This window comes from Sylvia atricapilla, chromosome Z, assembly GCF_009819655.1.
Source record: "Sylvia atricapilla isolate bSylAtr1 chromosome Z, bSylAtr1.pri, whole genome shotgun sequence".
NCBI lineage: Eukaryota > Metazoa > Chordata > Aves > Passeriformes > Sylviidae > Sylvia > Sylvia atricapilla.
In genome coordinates, this window is record NC_089174.1 from 72,894,254 (window position 1) to 72,917,269 (window position 23,016).

Sequence of the window (23,016 nt, forward strand, 5' to 3'; positions counted from 1 at the left end):
TCTCAGGTTCTTATAATCTGGCATCAGATCAGAATATGCAATCAGATTTTTTGCATCACCCATTTTTAAATTAAACTTAATATAAACTAAAAATGAGTTCTTTTATTGTGACTTGACAGTGCAGGTTTAATGTTGTGAAAACTGAACAAATCAAATGCAAGGTTGTCAAGACATAAGTGTAACGCTTAAGTGGTAATCATCTTTAATTTTTCCATTCTATTTATTAACTGCCTAAAAGAAAGAAAACAGGCTGCAATTTAGAGTCATTACCTCAATGCTTACAAGAGTCCTGATGTACTGCATGAGCAACCAGTAAATATTGGTCAGCTAAATTTTCACCATCTGTTCTATTATCCTCACAGTAAATAATCACTGTTGCAGCATTTAAATGAAAAACATGCTTAGAAAACTGTGCTTATTTTCAGACAGGTCAGCTCATCATAGTTCACTTCAGCTCATCAAGCTGTTTCACAATTTACCTACATGTTTTTCTACCTGGGAATATTATGAACAAGTAACAAAACAGTTGTGCACACACTTGGGGCACTGAAGAACAGTTTTAAACCACAAGAGAATATCTGCTTATGTTAGTTAGACTTTCCATAGTATTTTGTACAACCAGTAATTGTGAATTGTTTGGTGATTGTGACAGTGCCAGAAAGAAAAGCAGCAGCTTTTCTGAGTGCACAAGGACTCAGTTCAGGCTCAATCTCTCGTTTTAAGACCCATGCAGTTCATACTGGGTGCATATTGTAGTTTAAGATAAGTATTAGTGTAGTCACTGCCATCCTAATATGATTTTATTATCTTACTTGTACAGTCCTGCCAACAACTGGATATCTAACCTTACACTGGAAAAGACAGAATTTATTTTTAAACCCAGTTCCAATTTTCCAGTAATTTTGGTTTTTAGCCAGTTTGAAATGTTAGGAATATGTAATTGGAAATGAATGGTCTAGATTATAAAATGATTGTAATTTCAGCTCATAGTGTTTTTAGTGAATTAGCCTCAGTGTTTACAAGAGACTTGCAAAGTTAAAGCTACAAAGCTTTAAAGTGAATTGCACCATTTGTGTAACTCTCTGAGAAGGAAAATGTTTTTGCAGGGTTCTTGGCACAACTTTCTTTGGAATTGTTCGAGCCTTTTATTTACCAAACAGTGTATATTGTTAAAAGTAAAACTTCCCCTGTGCTCTAAATTTTGGCCCAGTTAATCTTTCATCAGTGTGGAAAACAGAGCTTTAATTAACAACTTTATCAGTTAACCCAGTCACTCATCTCAATGCTTATCTGATACTGTGTCCATACAGGCGTTTGGGGACATCAGAAAAAGGCCGACTTGTCAGTAGGACAGCTGAGAGGACCTTGGTGGCAGGGGGGAAAAAGGAGACCACAGAAATGGATGACATTAAATGGAATTTGATACAAATCCAAAAGGAATTATCTGACCACAGTAGTCTATGACAGGCATGCATTTCTCTTGTATTTCACCCTGATCTTCTCTGGTATGTCACACACAGGAATAGAGAGGAAGACAGTGATCCCTTGCTGTGTGAATGTAGCATCTGGTGCAACCGAAGTCCTTTGCTGGGGAGGTGCTGACTGAGCTGAGAATAAAACCATGCTGATGCTGTCGTCGCAGGAGCAGCAGGCTCAAGCCAGAATGGGGCTCTGGGCCAAGGCACTCATTAAGCTCTTTTGCTGTCTTCAGCAACAAAGATTTAGGGAGAAATCTGCTCTCCCCAGTTGCCTCTAATTTTTCTGCTTTCTATTGAAGGGGAAGAGGGTGTGTGTATATATGAGTGTAGCTGAAGGGGTGATACTAATGGTTGAGTTGACTGAAAAACCATATTTGCTTGCCTGTGAAGGGAACTGGGAAGAGTAATGGGTGAGGACTTTCTGGTGGATGGCCAGAACAGAGGAAATCCATGCTGATTTGTCTTAGGGATGAAAAGGGAAGACATCCTTGTTTCCTTGTAAGCCTGTCATCACAGACCTCTCATAGCAGAAGGAGTCTTGTGCTCCACTTTATGATGCACTCAATCACCAGTGGTATATGTCATGCAGGAACTTTGGTCTGTGCCTGGTGGACTCTGTGACCAGCCCCAGGGAGGGTTTGACCTGTGGTTTTAGAGGCCATGCCTAGTCCTTTAAGCCAAATAAATAACAATACCCAAGGATATAGGTAGAAATTTAAAAAAATAAGATGAATGAAAAGAATTAGGTTGCTTCAGATACTCCTGCAGATACTCCTGCTCAATAGTAAATATTGGAAAATAAAAAAATAAAATAAGAAAATAAGCATGGAAATGTAAACCAAATTGCAAAAAAAAAAAACCAACCCAAAAAACCCCCACAAACAAACAAAAAAAAAGGGCTATTTAGAGAAAGAACCACAAAGAAAGTACTTTTGAGGATGAGCTGCACTCTCATTCTCTTCTTCACTTACCTCATTTGCATTTGTGAAGTGGTCTGTAATGCTTGCACTTGGTTTAGACTCACATGGCATCATTTGTGGTTCAGAATTCTTACTCACCTCATTTTTCTCCCCTAAACAAAGATGTACCATTCCTATAGTCAGTTGTAAAAATGTCTTGTCAGCAAAAAATCTGTAGTTCTTGCCAATGCAAGGAACTCTGATATTAAAAGCACGCATGGCTTCACTATCTTAAGATGAACCCATTAGCATGTGGCTGAAAAGTAAGTTCGAAAGAGAGAAATCGTGTTAAGAGGACGGAGTGACTACCTGGTGCCAAGAAGATATTTTATGCTTGCTCAAGTGGTTTTGATGAGTTGATAGCTGAAATGTTTATGCTTTTATTCACATAGATAGCATACTAAAGAGTTCTATTTTAAACAGCAGATAATCCAAGTGGTGCATTTAGTTTGTGATGTAACTGTGTCTGTTGTTCTAAGGATTGGAGGTTTTCTCTTGCTCTTATTGACTTCTAGCTGGGCCATGCAAAGTGAAGCCTTTGACTTCTTTCCAACGTGAAAACAAAAAACAGGAAGTCATACAGAAGCTGTAAATTTTCTTTTTCTGTTGATGCAGAATACAAATGCAAAGCATCATGATGATTTCCACTCCATTTCTAAATCGTGTGTAATCCAAAGAGTTCTGCTCATAAATGGAAACTCTCTGTCTTAGGAATGTTTGTGTGTGACTTGGTGATACACAGGATTTAATGAAGCCTAGTTCCAAACTGTTAAATAAGTGTCATTAACAACTTTAATCTAGGTGATTGAAACTTTTCTTATGTATCTCGCCTCCTTCAGACTGCTGCATTCACTACTTTTGATTGCTTATTTTCCCCAATAGCTCTTTTCTTGATTTTCTGATTCTTTTTCTTTAAAATAAGAAATAGCTTTCTTTCTACAATATCCTTAAAAAATAAAACTTTCTTTATTTCCCTGCCTGGATCAGTTATATCTCTGGCATCAGATCTTGTATGTCAGTTGAGGACCATGGTTTATTCACTTGTTAGTAATATTATTAGTAATTGAATATTGTTATATTGAATATTGTTAGTAATTTTTTTTTCACAATATTTTTTTCACAAAATTTTTTTCTAGAATATGTATGGAAGCTTTTATCATAAAAACAGCCTACATACCTCTTGCAGCCTCACCTTTCTATGGAGGGGTGTTTATTTTGACATAGCTTCTGGCACATTTAAAAGGGGCAGTAAACCAGAGTAAGTCTAAATAAAATAAACAAAAAAGGAACAATAAAATATTTATTTGACTTCCATTTTTCATATCATTAGCAACTTTCTTCCTCTCTTGCAAACCTTCTCCCCCTAGTACTCATAGGTTAGCAGCCCATTCTAATGATTTTGATATGTATGTAACTGTCCATACTATTTCAAAATAACCAGAGGCTGATACAGCTAGTTGTATTAATTGCCACTCTGGGACCTTTTACGGATGAACTTCCCATGCAAATGAATTCTAAACGTCTTTGTAGAAAAGCTGGTGGAAAAATTTAAAGTATGTAAACTTTTCAATCTTTGTCTCTGAAGGAGTGACATTTTACCAAGCCACTTGGTAAGTGCTGTGATAGGTTATCTAGCTAATGTTATGACAGCTCCTCAGTTTGTATCATTTATGTCTATTAGTATTTGTCAAGGGCTGCCCAACAGCAGTAACTACCATGTGCCATCTGTTTGGGATTACTCGTGACATCCTGGGATTGTGGCTTCTTGATGCCCTGGATCTGGGTCTTTCTCTGGATGATTTTTAGTCTGATCTCTCCTGTGACACAGGGATACAGCCATTTTTCATTCTGCCCCATTCAAAGATCTACTGCCAAAATTCTAGGGGGTGGATATGTATTAACAGTGATTGCACACTCAGAGTAGGGAAAGGGAAATAAGCCATTCAGTCCATTCCTGGTTTATGTCATTCATGAAAGATATTTGTCCAAACTATTCTTAAGTGCTCCCATGATGCTAGTACCACAACTTCAGGCAACTCATTGACAGTGGTTAGTACTAGAAGGTCTATCCTGATGCCTTCTCAAACATCCCTTGAAGCATTCCTTCTCCTACTGATCTTCCTAGCAGTAGCCTAGATTATTACTCTGTCTTCCATGAATCTTCTCTTATCTAAGTTAAACAGTTCTGGGATCTTTCAATTGCTTCTTCCCAGTCATATCTTTTCAGATGTCATTTTACCACTGCTGAACTCCTCTGGATTTTTCCCTCATCAAGTGATTGAGAACATATACCTCCTGTCACCTTATCGCCCTGGAAAGACTACTTTGAGTCTTCTGCAAGTGAAACTGCTCTTTAAATTCCTCGAATTGGCATTGGTCTTTCCTTTGCATGAAATTTTTGGTTGTTATGGAGCTTGTGGTCTGCTGTATGCTGTGCAATGTCCCGTGTTCCCAAACTGGTTCCCCAAAACCACTGTCACTCCCTTGTTCTTTATGCCATTTCTCTGAATGGGCAAGATCATACTGAATTCTTTTACATCTCTCAGGTTTGATCTTAATCATAAATCTGAAATTCAGTTTATTTCATCCTCCATGCTGACCATTTAGTATCAGCCACAGGACAAACTCTTTCATAAGGGTCAATAGCTTTTCTTATTAATTGTTAGCTTTTTTTGATTCCATATTTTTGCATTTTTTTTCAGATTAGGACTTAACACATGGGGACCTGTGACTAGATAATATCTGTTAGGATTTATTAGATCAGGGACAGCATTTTGACAAACACTTTGTGTTGGTCCGTTGCACTACAAAGCTGAAAATGAAGGTAGCAGATAACTTTGTCTTGTATTGTAACTTTGCAAGCAATGCCAACAAACATCATTACTGAAGCTGAGACAGACCACATGTCTGTCCCCCCACCAACAAAAAAAATCTCTTAACCTTCACAGGAGAAAATTTAAAAAATCCCTTAACCATCACAGGTGGGTCTGTCTTGGATGTTGCTTATGTCCTCATTTCTTCAAGGTTCACTTGCAAACTGTTACCTTCCTACTTGCCACTAGTTTGCTTTTAGTTGTTGCTTTTTTATTCTTGAAAGTGGAGTTAATATGACCAGACTAACATTCCACAGTTCATTTTTTTTCTGTGTAATTTTAAAATAGACGAAATATTTCTCATTTCTGGAGCATTATTGATTCCTGCAAACTTGCAAAGATTATTGGAAACTATGATAAATACTGTGAACAGGCCTTTCAAAATTTTCTAGAACTAGGTTTAAAGTCGAGATTATTTGAAATAATCTAATCTAATAATTTATCCAATAACTCTCTGTTCTTAATTCTATTAGTGTAAGAGTGACTTGGCCTTTTGGAATAATCTGAAACAAAGTAAGCATTACACACTCTGATCTATATCATATTGAGTGTCTTCTGTATTTCTCATTAGGTAGCAAGCCAACATTTTTCCTAGTCAACCTTTGACTCCTAAAGGATTCCTAAAGCCAATGTGACAATTTCTTTTCAGTCCAGTCATTTTGCATCTCTACTATACTGTCTTGTCCACATATATTTTAGAATTTTTATTACATTTCCCTCAAATACTCCCAGTTCTCACATTCTAAGAGAGCCCATTCATGTGAATTTTTTTTTTTAGTCAACAAACACCTACCCCATTAGTATCAATTTTTTGAAAATTCTTTGAAATGCTAGATTTTGCTGCTTTCAATTAAACAGAACCAGGACCTGATACTGGTTGAGAGGTAGCTAGCAGCCAGGGTTTCCAGACTAAAAGCAAATTTCATTATCAAGAAAATATTTAAAAACCTCACAGTCTCAAAAACCAGTTAGAACTCACTACAGGATTGCCACAGCCCATTCAGCTAAATGTAGTCTCTACACTTTATACTTTGTCCCATAAAACACCCTCCACATGTTTTTAGTACACAGGAATGGTGTTGGTGGGCATTCGCTTTGTTTTCTCCCATGTGGTACTTATTATACAGTCAGTCTTCATATAACAAACTTTGTCACTGAACAGAAATTCTCTATACTTTTTTTTTGTTTGTTTGTTTTTGTTGTTGTTGTTGTTGTTTTGTGCTAAGAGAGTACAAAATACTAGTTTCTGTTTAAGTAAGAAGTATAAAATTGAAGTTGCCTGATGAATGAAACTGGAACAGAGAACTTTTACCTGATCTTATATAGCATTTGAGTGCTGGATAATCAAACATTTAACATCTTTTGACTCTGGAAAGGCCAAACCATGGGCTATTGAGATAAATACTTTTCATCTTTTCTTCAGCAGGGACAAGATTTTACCTAAAAGAGTGTTCTCACTATCTCTCCACACTGTATTTCCTAGCTGAGAATGATCACAGCTGTTGTGATTCAAGCAACAGAAATTGCTCCATTTTCACTTCAGTCAGAGAACTCTTCCTCTATTGTTATGTTGGTGATTAATTCATGTTTTTTGCCACTGAAGGCAACTGTTTATGAAATCCACAAGGGTTAAACGGCCATTTTTACTTTACTATCAAGTATGTCACAACCCTTCCATTTTGTATAGCACAGATGTGAAGTGAAGAAGCTTAAATATGTAGGAGTGATATACTCCTACATGAAGAATGAGGAGATATATACAAAAAAAGCACAGAACAACAATGAAGTAGGACAGAAAGTTTTTGACTCCAGATTTTTGAAGAGAATTGGCTATTTTGTCAGATAAACACTCAAGGATAGCTCCTGGAAAGAGGAAATTTCTGTCTTAGAAATGGCAATACAGTGAGCAACCAAGTGGTCTCCAAGGAGTCCCACAAGACAACCACACTTAAATGTGACAGACTGGTGCTCTTAAACCTGTGGGTGAATGTGGAATATTGTGGTTTTTTCTTTCTCTGACGTAATGCTTGCTAGTACGTATCTCCCAGATGTGGACCATTGTAAGTGGAATTATTCAGGGTTTCATCAGATTTTGTTAAATCCTCTGGGCTTTCCTGTCTAACCACATATTGGTTACTATGCTTTTTCCCCAAATCACTGACATGCAATATTTTGATGGAGTAAGAAAAAAAGAGAGCTTAGCCTCACAGTGGTTTCCCCCCCCCCTATTTTTCTTAAAAATACAAGATATTTGGTAATTTATATTTTGATAATTTATTTATGATTACATTTCATTTGCACGTACTCTCCATTACAGTCAAGTCCTCGAGGTTTGTGACCAGATTTATCTGTGTCTGTGTTTCCACAGGATGGAGAGAGAAAAAATGGCATGGCAGATCTTATGTGTCAAAAAGATGTATGGCAGATGCTTCAACACCAAGACATGGATATTTACACATCACCTATTTTGATGCTGGAAACTGCACCAGATATATTTGTGATGTTGTGTGAAATCCTCCAAGAAGCAAATTCAACTTAAAAACTTGAAGTCGTCACCAAAGATGGTTTGTGGTGAAGAGCACAAAGAAGGCCAGGTGATCATTACTGTGAAACGAATACTTAAGAGAGTTCAGTCATTTCTACACGTAGTCCTGATTGTCTAGCCTCCTGGGACAGCTAAGGCAAGAAGGGAAAGAATATTATCAGACTGCCATTTGGAAAATACATGCTGTCCATAGTGAGAATATTACAGTTACTTGGTTTTGCCAATTAAAACTGAATGTAGACTGTTTGGGCTCTACTTACCTCTCGCTGGGGAGTGATAATCAGGGCAGAATTCCAGATACTCCTGACTTGCATAAAAACCTTTGTCCTGTTGAGGATGACAGTGTTTTCAAACACTTTCTACAGTTTTCTCTCTTTTTATACAAAAGCAGATTTTTTCATCAATGAAGTGCAAAATGTGTTACCATTACAACTGTGTCTTCAGCATTTACCTGATTACTGCTTTTATGGCCAGGTAGAAAAATAAAAAGACCTACGCTTTTGCTGTGTCTAGGTGATATTACAAACATATAAAAATGGTCACTTCATTTCTTACACAAGTTGTATCAGATTCTAGGATTGAAATTACAGCTTTCTTCCCTTTTCTTCTGGATTCAGAAGAAGGGTTGGATGGTGGTAAAAGGGTGGTAAAAGAATAAGGGTTTTGGGAGGATATTTAGGATGCCCAAGAGATACCAGACTACTGTGCTTTAGCAGCTTCTTTCTGTTTGATAAATGTGTAAATCCATAATCTACTGTGTAATTTAGAATTCGCCCTTCCTGTCTTGGCACATTCCTTTTCTTCTGCTGAACTACCTCAGACATTTTTATGGAATGGATCATGTATGTTAACTTTTAAAATGACTTTTGAACTGATTGTGGTTAAGAATCAGGTAATGATGTGTGTTTTTCTATGCAGTTTATCTGAGATTGTATGAATTAGAATTATGTGAATCATAGGATTTTAGTGGGAAAATTATTTAGAGGTGTACACAGAAAATGTGTTGTAGAAACTTGAGTTCCTTTCCAAGCAGAGAATAGATTTAACCAACATGTGTTTTCAGTGAGTATGGTCTGTGCTTTCAAGCACATCACCTGCTTGGTCACTCATTCAGCTGATCACTGTTCAGTAGAACAACTCAAATCTTAGATATGCAAAAATACTTGATGAACTAAGCAAGTATCCCAGTTCAGTGAATATCAACTAAGTCCAGTGAAAAAGATCTATTCACAGTGTCTGATAAATAGAAAAGCATCTTAAACCTCATGGAATTACTCATTCATAATGAATTATTCACTCAGTATGAGATGTGGTCCACTTCCGAACAGAAAGAGCACCGTGTTTGGTAAAGACAAAATAATTAATTACATATATTCTGTTATTGCATCTTTCTCCTGTTTTCCAAAATACTTTCTAAAATTTGTTGTAGATCTTTAGAACCCCCCTCCCCAAAGTGTGCTTTTGTCAAGTTTCTTTTCTCCTTTTATTTGGAAGTGTTCGCAGATAATTACTATACGAGTGCCAAACATGAAATGAATGTTTCACTGATCATTCTGCTTGAATAAAAATAACCCTCTCTGTACATATTAGAACCTACAAAAAAACACCCACATTTAAATTATGGGAAAGCCAGTGCCAGTTCAGGACCTCTTTCAAGGTGCACTGAAGTTATATAAAAAGACAAAGGAACATTGGAGCAGACACATATTCTCAAAATGGCCCCTCTATCTTTATGACAATCCTAAAGACTAATTACAGCAGCTCTCTGTTTACACTGATGGGCTAGAGCAGCCCAAAGGTTGAACTGGAGACTACATTCAAAGCCTGCTATAGTATTTGCCAGGCATAAGTCTAGGAGGTAGAATTTATTTCTGACTGAATTTGGGACACTCTTTTCAGTTATATGCAAAGGCCAAGACTTTTTTAAAGAAGATGAATACTAGAGTTAACACATACACAAAATGATGTGCAGGTATTTGTATGATCCATTTAGACCTGCTTCAGTCTTCACTGAAATGGCTCCTTTTTCCTCTGATTTCAGTACATTTTGGAAAGCCTACTGTTTTATCCACCTATTATAGTTTCAATGACACTGGGTTTGAAGGAGGCTAGCTGCTCTTTCCTGCTCATCCAGCTGTGTCTGATGTTGATCAGACATCAGATTTGATGTTCTCAAATACACAGGAGGAGAGTCTTTTCTGCAGCAGTGCATTAGTGCACCTTCAGATATCAAAGAGATCCTCTTCGGTGTGCACTGGTAAGGCTTTCCTATGCCTTTGTGGCTTTGACTTGCACCTGCAAATGCCCCTTGGCTGTAAACATAACAAATCAAACATGGTCCTGAATCCTTCCTGAAGTAAAACATGCTGTGCTTACACGTGCCCAGGCTATGAGTGCAGCTTCTGTGGTTCTGACAGGCTCCGGGGCAACAGGTCAAAGATCAGGATTTGAAAATAAGTTTTCTCAGCAACATTACTAGTAAATTCTTACATGTGATGAGTTCCCTACTTGTGTGGCAAGCAGCAATATGGTTTGAATAGACACGCAAGAGTCTGCACTTGCACATTTGACCCTCCTGCACTGAAACTGCAGTCCCAGCATGTAAGTGTGCCCACAGGATAATTTTAGTTTTCTCATCTTACTTGCTTAGAGGCAGGAGGCACACAAATGTGGGGAGATCCCTGGCTCGGACCTCAGGGCTGTAAAACAGCCTATGCAGCAATTTCATGAGCAAGTCATATGGCACCTAATTCACAAATGTGAAAAAAGCATAGAAGTTCAGGGAACGGAGAAAGCTTTTAGGAAGAGAAAGCAGCAAAGATAGATCACATAACAGCCTGAATATGGGACATATCTTTAGATAAAGCTGAAACTGCAGCCAGCTGCTGCTAGGAGCCTGCCAGGGAGTAGGTGCCATGACTCGCAGATGTGCTTCCTCTGTTTGGTGTCTCTGTATTGCTGACTGTTGAGACCAGAAGTGCTTGAGAGGACAAAGAGAAATGGGTCAGTGAGGTCAAAGAATTCTTATTTCATCGCTCAGAGGAGTGCTTATTGGTGCTTATTTTCCTTTAAAAAAAGCTGTTAAAATCATGTTTTGAGCTCTGACTGCACCAGACATCCACATTAGCAAGTGCAGCAGTGAGCACCTCCAATCCAACAGAGCACTCAGACAGAGCTTAACCTCAGCTCTCAACACAGCTGTGTTTAATGCCTCCTAAATAACTTCAGTGAGCACTCTGTTGAAATGTGTCTTTGCATGGCGTACACAGTACATCCAAAAACTAAGGTTTTTGTGGGCTTTAGAGATATAAACTTAGATGTTTAGAATTTAGGTATTTAGATTTTAGAATAGCCACAAAATATCAGCCACTGGTGCTATTTAACTATTCATCTATTTACAGTAATGACCCAAGGGCCTTGATTGCTTTCACAATTTGTCATCCCTGCAACTTTCCTACTCTAAAAACTAAAAAAATAAATAGATCTTAAGATAAAAAAAAGCAAACCCACAACTTCTGAGGTCCAATTAGAATATACATATCCAAATATAATATACAGATTCTGCTTTTTGCAGAAAAAAAATTATTTTACTCTTTTTTTTTCCTAATTTAAATGTGATAAACCATTTCGAATACTTTATTTTGGTATTACACTTCTACAAATATATTGCAAAATTATTGTCAATTTGATTGGAGATGAAGACTATTTTAATTACTTCATGTACTAAGCTACTGGATAAGTGTTAAAGTGATTAATCAGTCTAGTAACAAATTATTAATCACTCTTCTTTTGTTTTAAGAACCATAAAAACATTACCTAATTTTGGAAAAACAATTGAAATCACACTACTAGTGTTACTTATACCACTCAGTATAATTTTAATTTTTATTCAACAATAAATGCCTGTAAATGCCTGTGGAATCTCACTGAGTTTTGTTTTTTTATTGATAAGTAGTTGAAGTGTAGAACTTGGACACTGATAAAATATTTTTCATCCAAGAATCACAAATAGTATTAAATGAAATTACACCTCTGAATCAAGTCTCTTTGAAGCAAATTGTAACATTCCTGTGTTACAGGTAAATGAGGTGACATATCTGTAAATGTAAGTGGTCTGCCTAAAGTCACAAAGCATACAGCTGGCAAGGATGCAAGAGTTTGCAGCTTGAGGCTTCTCTATATAAATATGCATGTAGATACTATGTAGACACTACGCAATATCTACATAATAAACATCAGTTTCTTATTGTTAATTACAATTATTTGAAATACAGTGGGTTTTCTTATGGGTTTATTTCTTTCCTCGAAGCCGTGCTAATCTTTTTTCTGCTCAGTGTGTACCTGAAAAAACTACAATCCTTGTATTGAAAGGAGGCATAACAAAAATATTCTGTGTCTTTTTCTGTGCAGTTCAAGGTCATTACTGTAATCTTTTTACTTTTTAACTCTTAAAAGCATACAATTTTCAATTGAATAATGAATATTTGGGCAAAGTGTCACAACATACATATGTGTATTTGCAAGGTGTTTTATCTAGGAAAGTCCTATTACATTTTTCCTTCAGTGCCAAGACATCATAACGCACTGGCAATGTAATACAAGTATATCTTTTGCTGTGCTCCCTTAATTCTTTTTGCTTAACAGAGAGTGGTTTCCATCATTTGCAAGGTAAACTATAAAAACTCCCTGCTAATGCTATCTGATTCAATACTGAAAAGTGAGCTGAAATATTTCAGTGGAGGGCTCTTGCTTTGTACATTTGTATCACAGGATCCCAAAGCACTAATGGGAGCTTTACAAGGAGGAGAAAAAAAAGGTAGTAGCTGCCTACTCAAAGACATACCTTATCTGAATAGTGTTATTGTGAGAAATAGACTTGTGAACAAAAGATGGAAATTACAGAAACAGGAATCGGATATCACAGGTCCAGAATAAGAATGGTGAATAGAATATGGGGCAAAAGACTCAAAGCCTGAGTGGCAGCTCAAAGAAAAGATGGTATTTCATACATTTACTAAACATTGCTTCTGTGCTTCCTTCAAAGACCAGTTCAAATCCCAGCTGGCTTTCCTAATTAAAGAACAGTGAGTGTTCTATAGATAGAAAGGTGTTTGTGTGTGAGTAGAAAGGGGCTGGATTTTATTTATTCTTTTCTCATTATGCTTTTTTTTATGTCAAACTATGTGACTATTTGAGGATATAGCTAAAATGATGATCAGCTTAAAACAGAACAGTTAAAAGTTAAGTGTTACCGATTTATGAGGAGCTAAGAGGAAGAGAAAAAAAGCAAATGTGTGTGGAAACAGGTGGAGGCCTAGCAAACTGATGAATATCACTAGTATCACTTATCTGACACAACAGTCCATATTAAATGCTTTGAAGCATGTTTTCCAGTGTCAGTTCCTCTCAGCAATCAGTCCTTTGAAGTAATACTCTGTTGAAGCAGGGACAGAAACGTTTGGGGGACTTTGACACTGGGTTGTTATTAATTTGACAAACATACTAAGTCAGTCACCTATGAGAGAGAAATATGCTTTTCAAAGAACTTTCTTTTTTTCGTAAATATGCCAGCTGCTCTCTTAAATACTATTATTTTGGACTATTTTTCATATTCACAATATCACAGTCAAATGATGACTGACAGGTTATGACAGTTGAGGAAACATGGATGCAAGAACTGCTTGAGCAAAACATACGGGATTTGTACCCACTGAAGTTGTATGTAAACATAATAATGAAAAGTAGTGGGATGGAAGAAATACCTTTTATGTTGCAGTATTTTGCTGCACTATGTCACTCTTTTCCTCTTATTACAATCAGAATATCTAAAAAATTACATCTCAAAACAATTTCAGACTTAAATGCAGAGCAAAAAATGAGGCAGGTAGAAACAAACTTTTAAGGATGCCAGGTTCTGGTATGAGCACTAGCAAGAGACAACAGATGATAAACTAGCTGTTGAAAATGGTGGAGAAAACAGTATGTAGGAATAATGACATATAGGTCTATGAAAGTGAGTTAAAGCTATCATAAATACTGTAAATGAAAAGTGAACTTGTCTTATCCAGGAAAGATGTGGTTACAATTTTTTTTGTTAAAAAATATTATGTCAAAGTAGGCAGTGAGATTCCTCATGTGCTGCTGTCTGGTGAATTACGACTGGAGGAAATACTGGGCAGACTTTGCTGGTTGAGACAGTTGGAGTATGTAGGCATAGGGGTGAGCAGATGCTGACAGACAGTTTAGAATCAGAAACTCAAACAGGAAAAAGATTAAAGGTTAAGGGTGATAAAATTACACATGGTTGAAATAAATGCTCGGCTTCTGCAGCCATTGTTCATTAGAAGAATTAATTAGAAGAATATATGGCAAGGACTCTGAAAAAGGGAGAGTAACAAAGGTAAAGTGTCTAGGAAGGCTATCTTGTTTCATCATTATATTATTCCTCTAATTTCAGAGTGGCAATGAAACTACTTTCTCCAAGTTATTGTTTGTTTCTTTTTGTTCTTATCTGTTTGTAAAATTTACAGTTTTAATTTTTCTTATAACGCATTTTGAATGATATTATATATGGAACATGTTCTATTAAGACAAAAGATATACTGCATATTTATAATTTCTTTGATGACACAGGGCTAAATTCTGTCAGTATATAAACAGGTGCAACCCAGTTTAAGGTCTATATTATTCATGCTTATTAATGTCAACACTGAAATTGGTCCAGAGCACATATGTAAAAATGTAGGCCTCTTTCTTGTGGATTCAGTACTCATGTATCATTAACCTAATACATTTCTGTTTTACAAGGGTTATACAAATTTCTGCTTCATTTTAGCAAGAGCTTGGAGGTAGCAAATAAACCGTAAAGCCTAATAAAATCCAACTTTCAGGCAAAACTTCTTGTATATAAAATTGAAGAGTACAAAGTGCCAAGGGCTTGTATTAGTACCATCCATTTTGTTAACATTTTTCCAATTTATCTTGCGTTACGAATCCTCAGAGTACTATGTCTATTGTAAATATTTAAGCATTTCTGTTGACATAAAGATAATGCTGACAAATTGAGTTAACATTTCTGCTGAGGATTACTGACCATGTGTAGTGCAGAGCAACTTTAACACCCACACCAAGCGCTGTGCTCATGCCAAACTCTGTTTAGTCTACAATACAGCAGTGTCCCTCAAATTAATTTTTAGCTTTGATTTACACAAAACATGAAACAACCTTTCTTGGATCAATTAATTGTTTGACTTTCCTAATACATTTCCATTTTAACTAGATTATGTCTGTATCACAGGACGAGTAATGGTTGCAAGATGTTAGTCCTCTTATGTGGGTGGGTGTCTGTGTGCACACGTGCACAGTGCCATTGCTTTTTCTCCAGTTTACTACCTTCTCTGTTTTCAGCCTACAGGTTACTCCTATCTGCTTGCATTTTCAGTCATACCTGACTGAAACAGGTAGTGTGCACAGTTAAAAGCTTGAGAGAGTTGTTGATATGCGTTTTGTCTTCCAAGAAAAAAGCTTTTGCAGCAACTGCTCCCTTTTGACAAAGCAATGCAGTGCAGAAATAAAGAATCCAGGTGGACGTTTGAAACCATTTATTTCAGAAGTGTTGCATTTATATGCTTTAGTTTGCAATTTGGTGGCACTTGCGTGCAGGGGTCTTTCAAAATTGCAAGAAATTTGCATGTTGCATTTGCAACAACATAATTGGCATCCTGGGCAGCACCAACATATTTTGATTTGAAGAAGATTGTAAGGCCTTCATATATAATCTCAATTTACAAAACTATTCAAGGTCAAGCTATTTTCAGCTTTACAATAATCAAGGTTGGTGCATGTTAAAATTTCCCTACTTGAGGAATTGTCTGTAAACATTATAAGATACATTAATTCTTCTGTGTTGACAGAAGAATTTAAGAATGAGTAAATATCAAGCCTTGATTTCTTAATTTTGGACTGTGTAAACACTTACAGAACTGATGTGGATCAGGATGCCACGTTGCAATTTGGTTACACAGCATCCTTCTCTCTTCAGTATCAAATTCCCCACATTGCTTCATTATGCTGGTGAGAGATTTCCAAAATGTGTTTTATTACGACACAACTAAACCAAACCATTTCACATGTTTTCCTTTCTTCAAATGACAGACAATATTTTCCACATTTACAATGTCTCCAATTATTATGTCAATAACAGTATTCCTGGTAGTTAAAAGATATTTTACAGAGGGGTCTTAAAACGCTTTTCCTAGCTTTCTACTGGGGAGACCCAGGCAGACTGACTAACGGCCTAACAAGGACACAGGTCTCCTCCAGCTCCTAGTTTTACTCCTAAACCCAAAGACCTGTAAATCCTAGGACATGAAACAAGGAAAAACCTGAGCCTGAAACTACTGTGCTTTCTTGAGCAATGAAAGCAAACTGAAATTCTGAAGAAAATTTTAAATATCATATCTGAGATGCTTGTCCTAAGTAAAATATGCCTTTGTTTTTGTTAAAATAAAGTTGAAAAAACTAACTGAACCTTTGTTACTTTCATCTGGATCCATGCATGGGACTTTTCTTCATGGAAATTTGGAGACCGCCTTGGAGCTTGAATCAGAAAGTTGTTGGCCTCTGCTCTAGTGAGATAAGTGTTTGGAGGCCCATAACACTAGTACTCAAAGGGGAAGGTGAAGCTCATATGTCAGTCTTGAAATAAGAAGCAGCTCAGATGAAGTATGTAAAAATCTTACTGTGGCAGTTAGAGCTTGCTCATATGATTTATACAAGTTCATATATATTGCACTAGCTGGTATCAGCAGTGTAGTTTTCACAACTTTGATCTTTCTTGACTTGGCCACCTGGTTCTCCTGGCACCTTATGAAAATCACAGCCCTCATTCCAAGAAATAACTATGGTCCTGTGAAGTCCTTAGCAGAGGACTACGAGAATAAATTACATTTGCTTTGAGTCCTGAAGTAAGAGGAATATCTCTGCAGTGTAGAAATAAGCAGTCCTGACCAGGATAATTTTACTCTAACAGTAAAAATAAAGTGCTAATAAGATACCAGGTGGTTTTCCAGAACTAGTTATAACTTGCAGTTTCCAAGACCAGTGTGTGTCTCTATATTTAGCCAATCAACAGAGGAACTCAGCTTAAGAATACAAAAGCACCCTATCTGTCAGAAGTTAATACCCAGAACATTTTACATTCTACCTTAATCACTTCCAAGGGAACTGGTATAGCACCTGAACTCCTTACAACCGTAATATGTGTCTGTCCTCAGTATAGCCCTTTAAACTGGCAAAGAAATAAACAAAGACACACAGGAAGAAATGATACATCCTTAGTCATAAGAAAGATCAATGGTATGATAACATCTAGTTGCTAAGTTTTAATAGGAAATGCTAGAAGCTAACTGTACTCTAAGAGATGGTTTTTACAGTTTCTTTACCTCAACCATCTACTGTTTTTCTTGTCTTCTTTCCCACGTCATGTATTCCTGTCCATTCTCCTTTTACTTTTCTGTCCTTACTTGCAAATCCATTGCCTCACTTTCTTAAAAACAGGAATTTTTGCTTCCCTCTTCTTCCTTGCCTGAGTGGAAGAAGCTTCTAACCACTCACGCATGCCCCAGTTTGCAGACAAACAATGGTAAGATGGCCAGCAGTTTCTGCAGAAATCAGTGTGTAGTTTCTTTATAAGATGCTCTTCTGCAGAGGCCTTTGTCCATGTGGTGCTCAAGAAAGGCACTTATTTGAACACTCAGCAAGTTGTCTGTTATGCCCTAAAGTGGCATCAAACAGAATGTGTCTCTCATTGGCTATTTGCTTGCTGACCATGAAAGCTCAGACCATAGAAATCCATGTTTAGACAGCTTTTTATAGGGACAAGTGCACTACAGACACAATATCTTTGAGTTTGTACTACATAATTTCTTTGTGTTTGGCCATTAATAACTGCATAATGAATTCATTCTATTTGAGTCTTTGCACAGCTCTTTCTTTACAGGTCTTCCCTTACAGAATATATAGCCTCCTACTTTGCACAAAGAATTTCTACTTCTTCTTGAAATCACTGCTTAAAACTGCAGGGATCTTACTCTAGGTAGGATTCCTAGGGTTCCTTTCATAGCTACTGAAAGAGTTTCAGAGATATTTATGTCATAAAGTCTTGAGATCGTACAAAATAAAACACATGCGTTCACACAAATCATGCTACTTATTTTGAAAAGAAACAGGCTGGGAAAACTTGCATGTTTGATAACATCCTTCCTGTAGAGAGGCAAAAGCAAAGGTTATGGATTCTGGGAAAAATACTATGTTGGTAGGAGGATCATTAAGCACATTAACACTGTCTTTAATGATCTTTACTAGGGACAAGGATTATTGTGAGTCTTAATTGGTGCTTTTATTGGTGAATGAAAAGAGGGAGTAATGAGCTTGGTACATCAACATTTACAAGCAACTTCTAAATGCCTGGGAGGAACTGAGTACACAGAAACTACAGGACTACTGCAGCAGAAGGTGGAGAGAAAATTGATTCTTCAGTTAGGAAAAAAAGTAAACCACTTAAAATGGGGAAAGATAACATGAAAGGTTAGAGGGAGGGAGTAGAGTTGGTGTTGGTCCAGAGTTAACTTGCTGTATAATGTAAATTCGACTTTTCCACTAATGTTTTGTCATGTCTTTTGCTGCCTAAATGACAAAACACATATGAAGGAGCCTCTGTGCTGAATCTCAAAGAATTGTTTGAGAAGAAGAGCTGGCTATATATTTTTCTCTGTTGAGGCTTACAAAAGAATCTCACAAAAACCAGAAAACTCCTTTCCAGGAGTTCACACATTCACAGTGTCTTACTGCTCAGATTGTGGTTAACATACATAAAACCCTTGCACCAAAACACATAGGTGGAATAGGGCTGTGTACAGAATCATGTCAAAAAGGTGGGTTGATAATAATGTCTCTGCACAGAAGGTGCCATGGTTACCCATGAAATATCTTCTGGAAAATGCTCCACACCAAATGGTACTGATGGAGGAGAAATTCAGCATTAAGGAGGGCTGCTGTGGAGATGAAGCACAGGCAGGTTGGGTTTTTTTACTGAGCTGATAAAAGTCTTGAAGGAGGATAAACTGCAACAATTTATGCATGAACATATGGAGAGATGGATGCATCAAATACAGAGGAATTATGTACCGTGGCTTAACAATAAGGGAGGTAGCTAAGAACAGCAGAAGAAACTTCCTGCCATGAAAGCTATTAGCCATGGAAATATCCCCTGGGGAGGAGCAGGTATTCTGTCCCATAGAACATGAAAAGCCAGACCAGATAAAATGCGGCTAGGAATACAATAGGGGCTGTTCTCCTGAACTGAAAGGAGGTTAGAACAGAGGAGCCCATAGGATGTTATTTGCTGATGCTATGATTACTGGAAGGATTGATAGCTCTCCTCTGCCCTCCCAAGATGGCACTCTGCTGCTCTTTTTTGGACAGAGGGATAAAACTGACCCTTCCTGCCCAGGAGGGAGCTTCAAATGCATGTATGCAGTTGTTTCAACTGGATTAATGCTCAAATATATTTTTGTTGTTGATGGAGTTTTATTTGTTTTGAAGCCTGAAGGCAGATTAATCCTTCCCCTGTGCAATCTACCCAGCTTAATTGGGTTCATGTGGGCTTGTATTTCAAAGGTTTACAGCCTGGCACTGCAATTCAGACTCTTGAAGTTTTGATAAGATCTGTCATATTTTCAGAGAAATGCCAGCTTTCCTCAAATAATTTTAAAAATTCTAATTGATCTAACTGTGCCACTCTGAGAACTGAGTGCTTATAAATCAGGGCAGAATTTGTCAAAATACTTTGAGACTCTGCAGGAGGACAAAAGAAATTACAATAAATGGCGCATCTCATTTTATTTGAAACATAGACAATTAACATTCTTCAATTTTTTACCAAATGTATGTGCAATGTTAAAATTCACTGAGCCGGAGGAGAAATTCTGTAAAGCCATTCAGCATATCCTTTATTCTTTATAGAGATGCAGATCTATGAAATGGAATTGAGGCTTCCTCATAGTTGATTAATATATGTACAACCCAGTAGGTGTGTAAGTTTTTTTAATTAACAAAATTTTAGGTATTATAACTCTACCTATATATAGGGTGGGAATAAAGCAACACTTATTGTAAATCTGCCATCTTGGGGGAAGAAAGCTTCTCTTCTACTCTACTTACATATATTCTCAGCATGTTTCACCAGTGGGAAGAGTGAGTTCACTTCACTGATCCACCCTTGGTGGAATTCTTGATTTAAAGGGCTCCTTTAGCTCCTTGATTGAGAGAGCTCGTTTAAGCTCATTTCCACTGAAAATGAGAATTTCACGTGTTTATGGTATTTTCACAGTGTACAAGCATTTGCACTTGCACTTTCAGGCTGGAAAAAATGGGTATCTCCAGATACCCACCTTAATTTTATATGCAACCTGGAATTAATTAGTTTGGGGTGGCTTAAATCATTGCTTTCATTTCTCCATTGCACAAAATGAGAATACCCCTGCTTACAGTTCTTGCTAAATTGTGTTAGTAGGTGGACTATGATCTTTCCAGTTTGGGAATAACCAAAGAAAGAAGGATGAAGGGAAGTACTTCCTCTGTCATTTGATATAATATAAATAATTTCTCATTATCTTAAAATAATACATTAAAACCAAAAATAAAATAAAATCATCCTTTCATCCTAGTGTAATTGGGAGTTACCGACTCTTTGTCTAGATGAATAGTATTTTAAGCCACAATAGGAAAGAAAGGCAAAACTGCAAGGCTTAGGTTACAATCTTTGGACTTACAAAAAGTCAGTTTAATGTACTTTTCATAGCTCATATGGGAGAGTTTCATGATTGAAATTTTCTTCCTTCTATTGTCTTGTGTAAATAAGCACTGGAGAGAAAAAAGATTTTGGAGACTTAGAGGCAAACACAGTCGGTGGGATGCCAAGAGAATAAAATTAGCAATAATGCTAGAGGATAAAAGTCACAGAATCCAAACCCAGAATGTGCCTGTCAGCACTGTGCGCTTTCACCCATTTGTTGTCAGGGGTGTGGGAATCACTGGGGACGAAAGAAGGAACATTTTGAAGAGAAGAAATAAATCAACTGAGAGACACGCAGTGTTGCAGGCTGCCAAACAGGTTGCTCCTTTTTTGAAGTGAATTTGTTGAGATGGAGACTCCAGAGACACAGTTCCACATTTTGGGACCCGGAAGTCCTGCGAGAGGGGTGGAGCTCAGGGCTGTGTGGGCGTGGCCAGGCCGCTGTCCTGCAGCATAATGTCACTGCTGGGGGTGTGGCTTTGGGAAAAGTGGGTGTGGCTTCTGTTCCCTCTGGGGCCGGGGGTGGTGCCCGCTGTGCTGGTGCTCATCCCTTCCATTCCCCCAAAGTGCAGCTTGGAGATGTGCTGAAAAGGCACATCTTCCCGTGTGGGAAGCACCTGCAGGGAACAGAGTGGTGGAGATGTGTCCGAGCCCAGCCAAATCTGCCTTGAGCCAAAAGGAGCTGAGCTGAGGAGAGCCGTGGGGAATGGTCCAAAGTGGCAGTCCCAGTGCCAGACGCAGCCATGAGGATCAGGTCCAGCATCCAAAGCAGTGGTGTGGCACAGCACAGACCATAGGCTTTTGGGGATTTGTCCATCATTGTTTTCCACTGTGTCTTGTAGCACTCACAGTCTTGTCTTTGTCTGGGGAGGGCCAAATGGACACAACCTATAGGGAGAACCTGACATCTTGTTTTTGTCCCAGTGGCCGCACAGAGCTAAGTCGAGGTGGTGAACACCTTTTGTGTGTAAAGCACTTTCTCATTTTGAATACTTATTCTGCTAATGTTGTTTCTGTTCCTGTGTGTTTCTTGTTTCTTATTCCATTGCTTTTTTCTTTCAGTAGATTGTTATCTCTCTGGCTTTTCCCCTCTCTTATCAGAAGAGATGAGGGGAAGGTGAGAGGCTTATTTGGAGTTTAATTTTCAGCTGTTGTTAAAGCATCACATGATATACTTCCAATTAGTAATCAGAAGAGATGTGGCTGTACAGGTTACTTCCAGAAATTGCTGAATCTCCCAGTGTCCTGAATTAAAGGCTCATAAGCATTTCAGATCAAAAGAAGCTACTTTTATCAGACAGTTGCCTGAAATGTGACCCTTGAGAATGTAGACATCCTACCTATAATTTATTTGATTTCATGTAATCAGAGTGTTTAGTGAATAGAAATAAAAGCACACAGAACTCTGAAGGAATGCAAGCCCCAGCAACTTCAAAAAAGACTCCCACAGGCAAGTGTCCTAGAATGGGAGGAATACTAAATGTTTGGGAGATTTTTGACCAGCACATTGTGTTTGGGGAGAAAACCAGAAAACAGCTTGTAGGATGTTTGGGAATGTATGCTGTGTGCGTGTAAAGACAGCTGAGTGTAGCAGGAGAGAGGGAAGAAGAGCACCTTTCCACACATTGTGATAGGTGTGAGTGGTCAGGCTCAGTCCCGCTGTCCCTGATCTCAATCCATGTTTGTGTGTTGTGATCCAGATATGGGTATATCCTTATAATTATTTTCTGCTCTTTCTTTCCTGTTCAGAAGCTACAAATATGCACCAGGAACTTTGCAGATCTTCTGAAGCAAAGAGCTTTCTTTTTGTCCTGAAGAGATTTTGTAGGTCCTAACCCTTTCTGAACAGATGTTTGCAGGGATTATTTCCTGGAGGATCCTAGAAAAATGCTCGTAAGGCATGGAAGTGAAACAAAGGCAATATGAAAAACACAAGCCAACAGAAAATTTCTCAGAACAGGTTTTGTTTATATAATCATTGCAGCAAAGTTGCGTATCTTGTGCAAAGTTAAATTTTGTTTTCCCCTTCACTTCTTTCTTTCTTTGTTTGTTCTTTAACTATAAAATAAAGTTGAAATGTGACCACTATAATTTATATTTAGAACAAGAGCTTCATCCTGGGCTGTAGCATTATCTCAGCTTGACTAGAATCTTATTTCTGCCTCAAAGAATCTCTAATGCAAATAAAAAGCAAAAGAATAATAGACAAATTTGCATTGTGGTTATGTATTTAGCAAATGTAGCCACTGTTTTTAGGACTTGGGCAGGAATAAGGTACAGGTTTCAGAAGCAACAAACCTATATC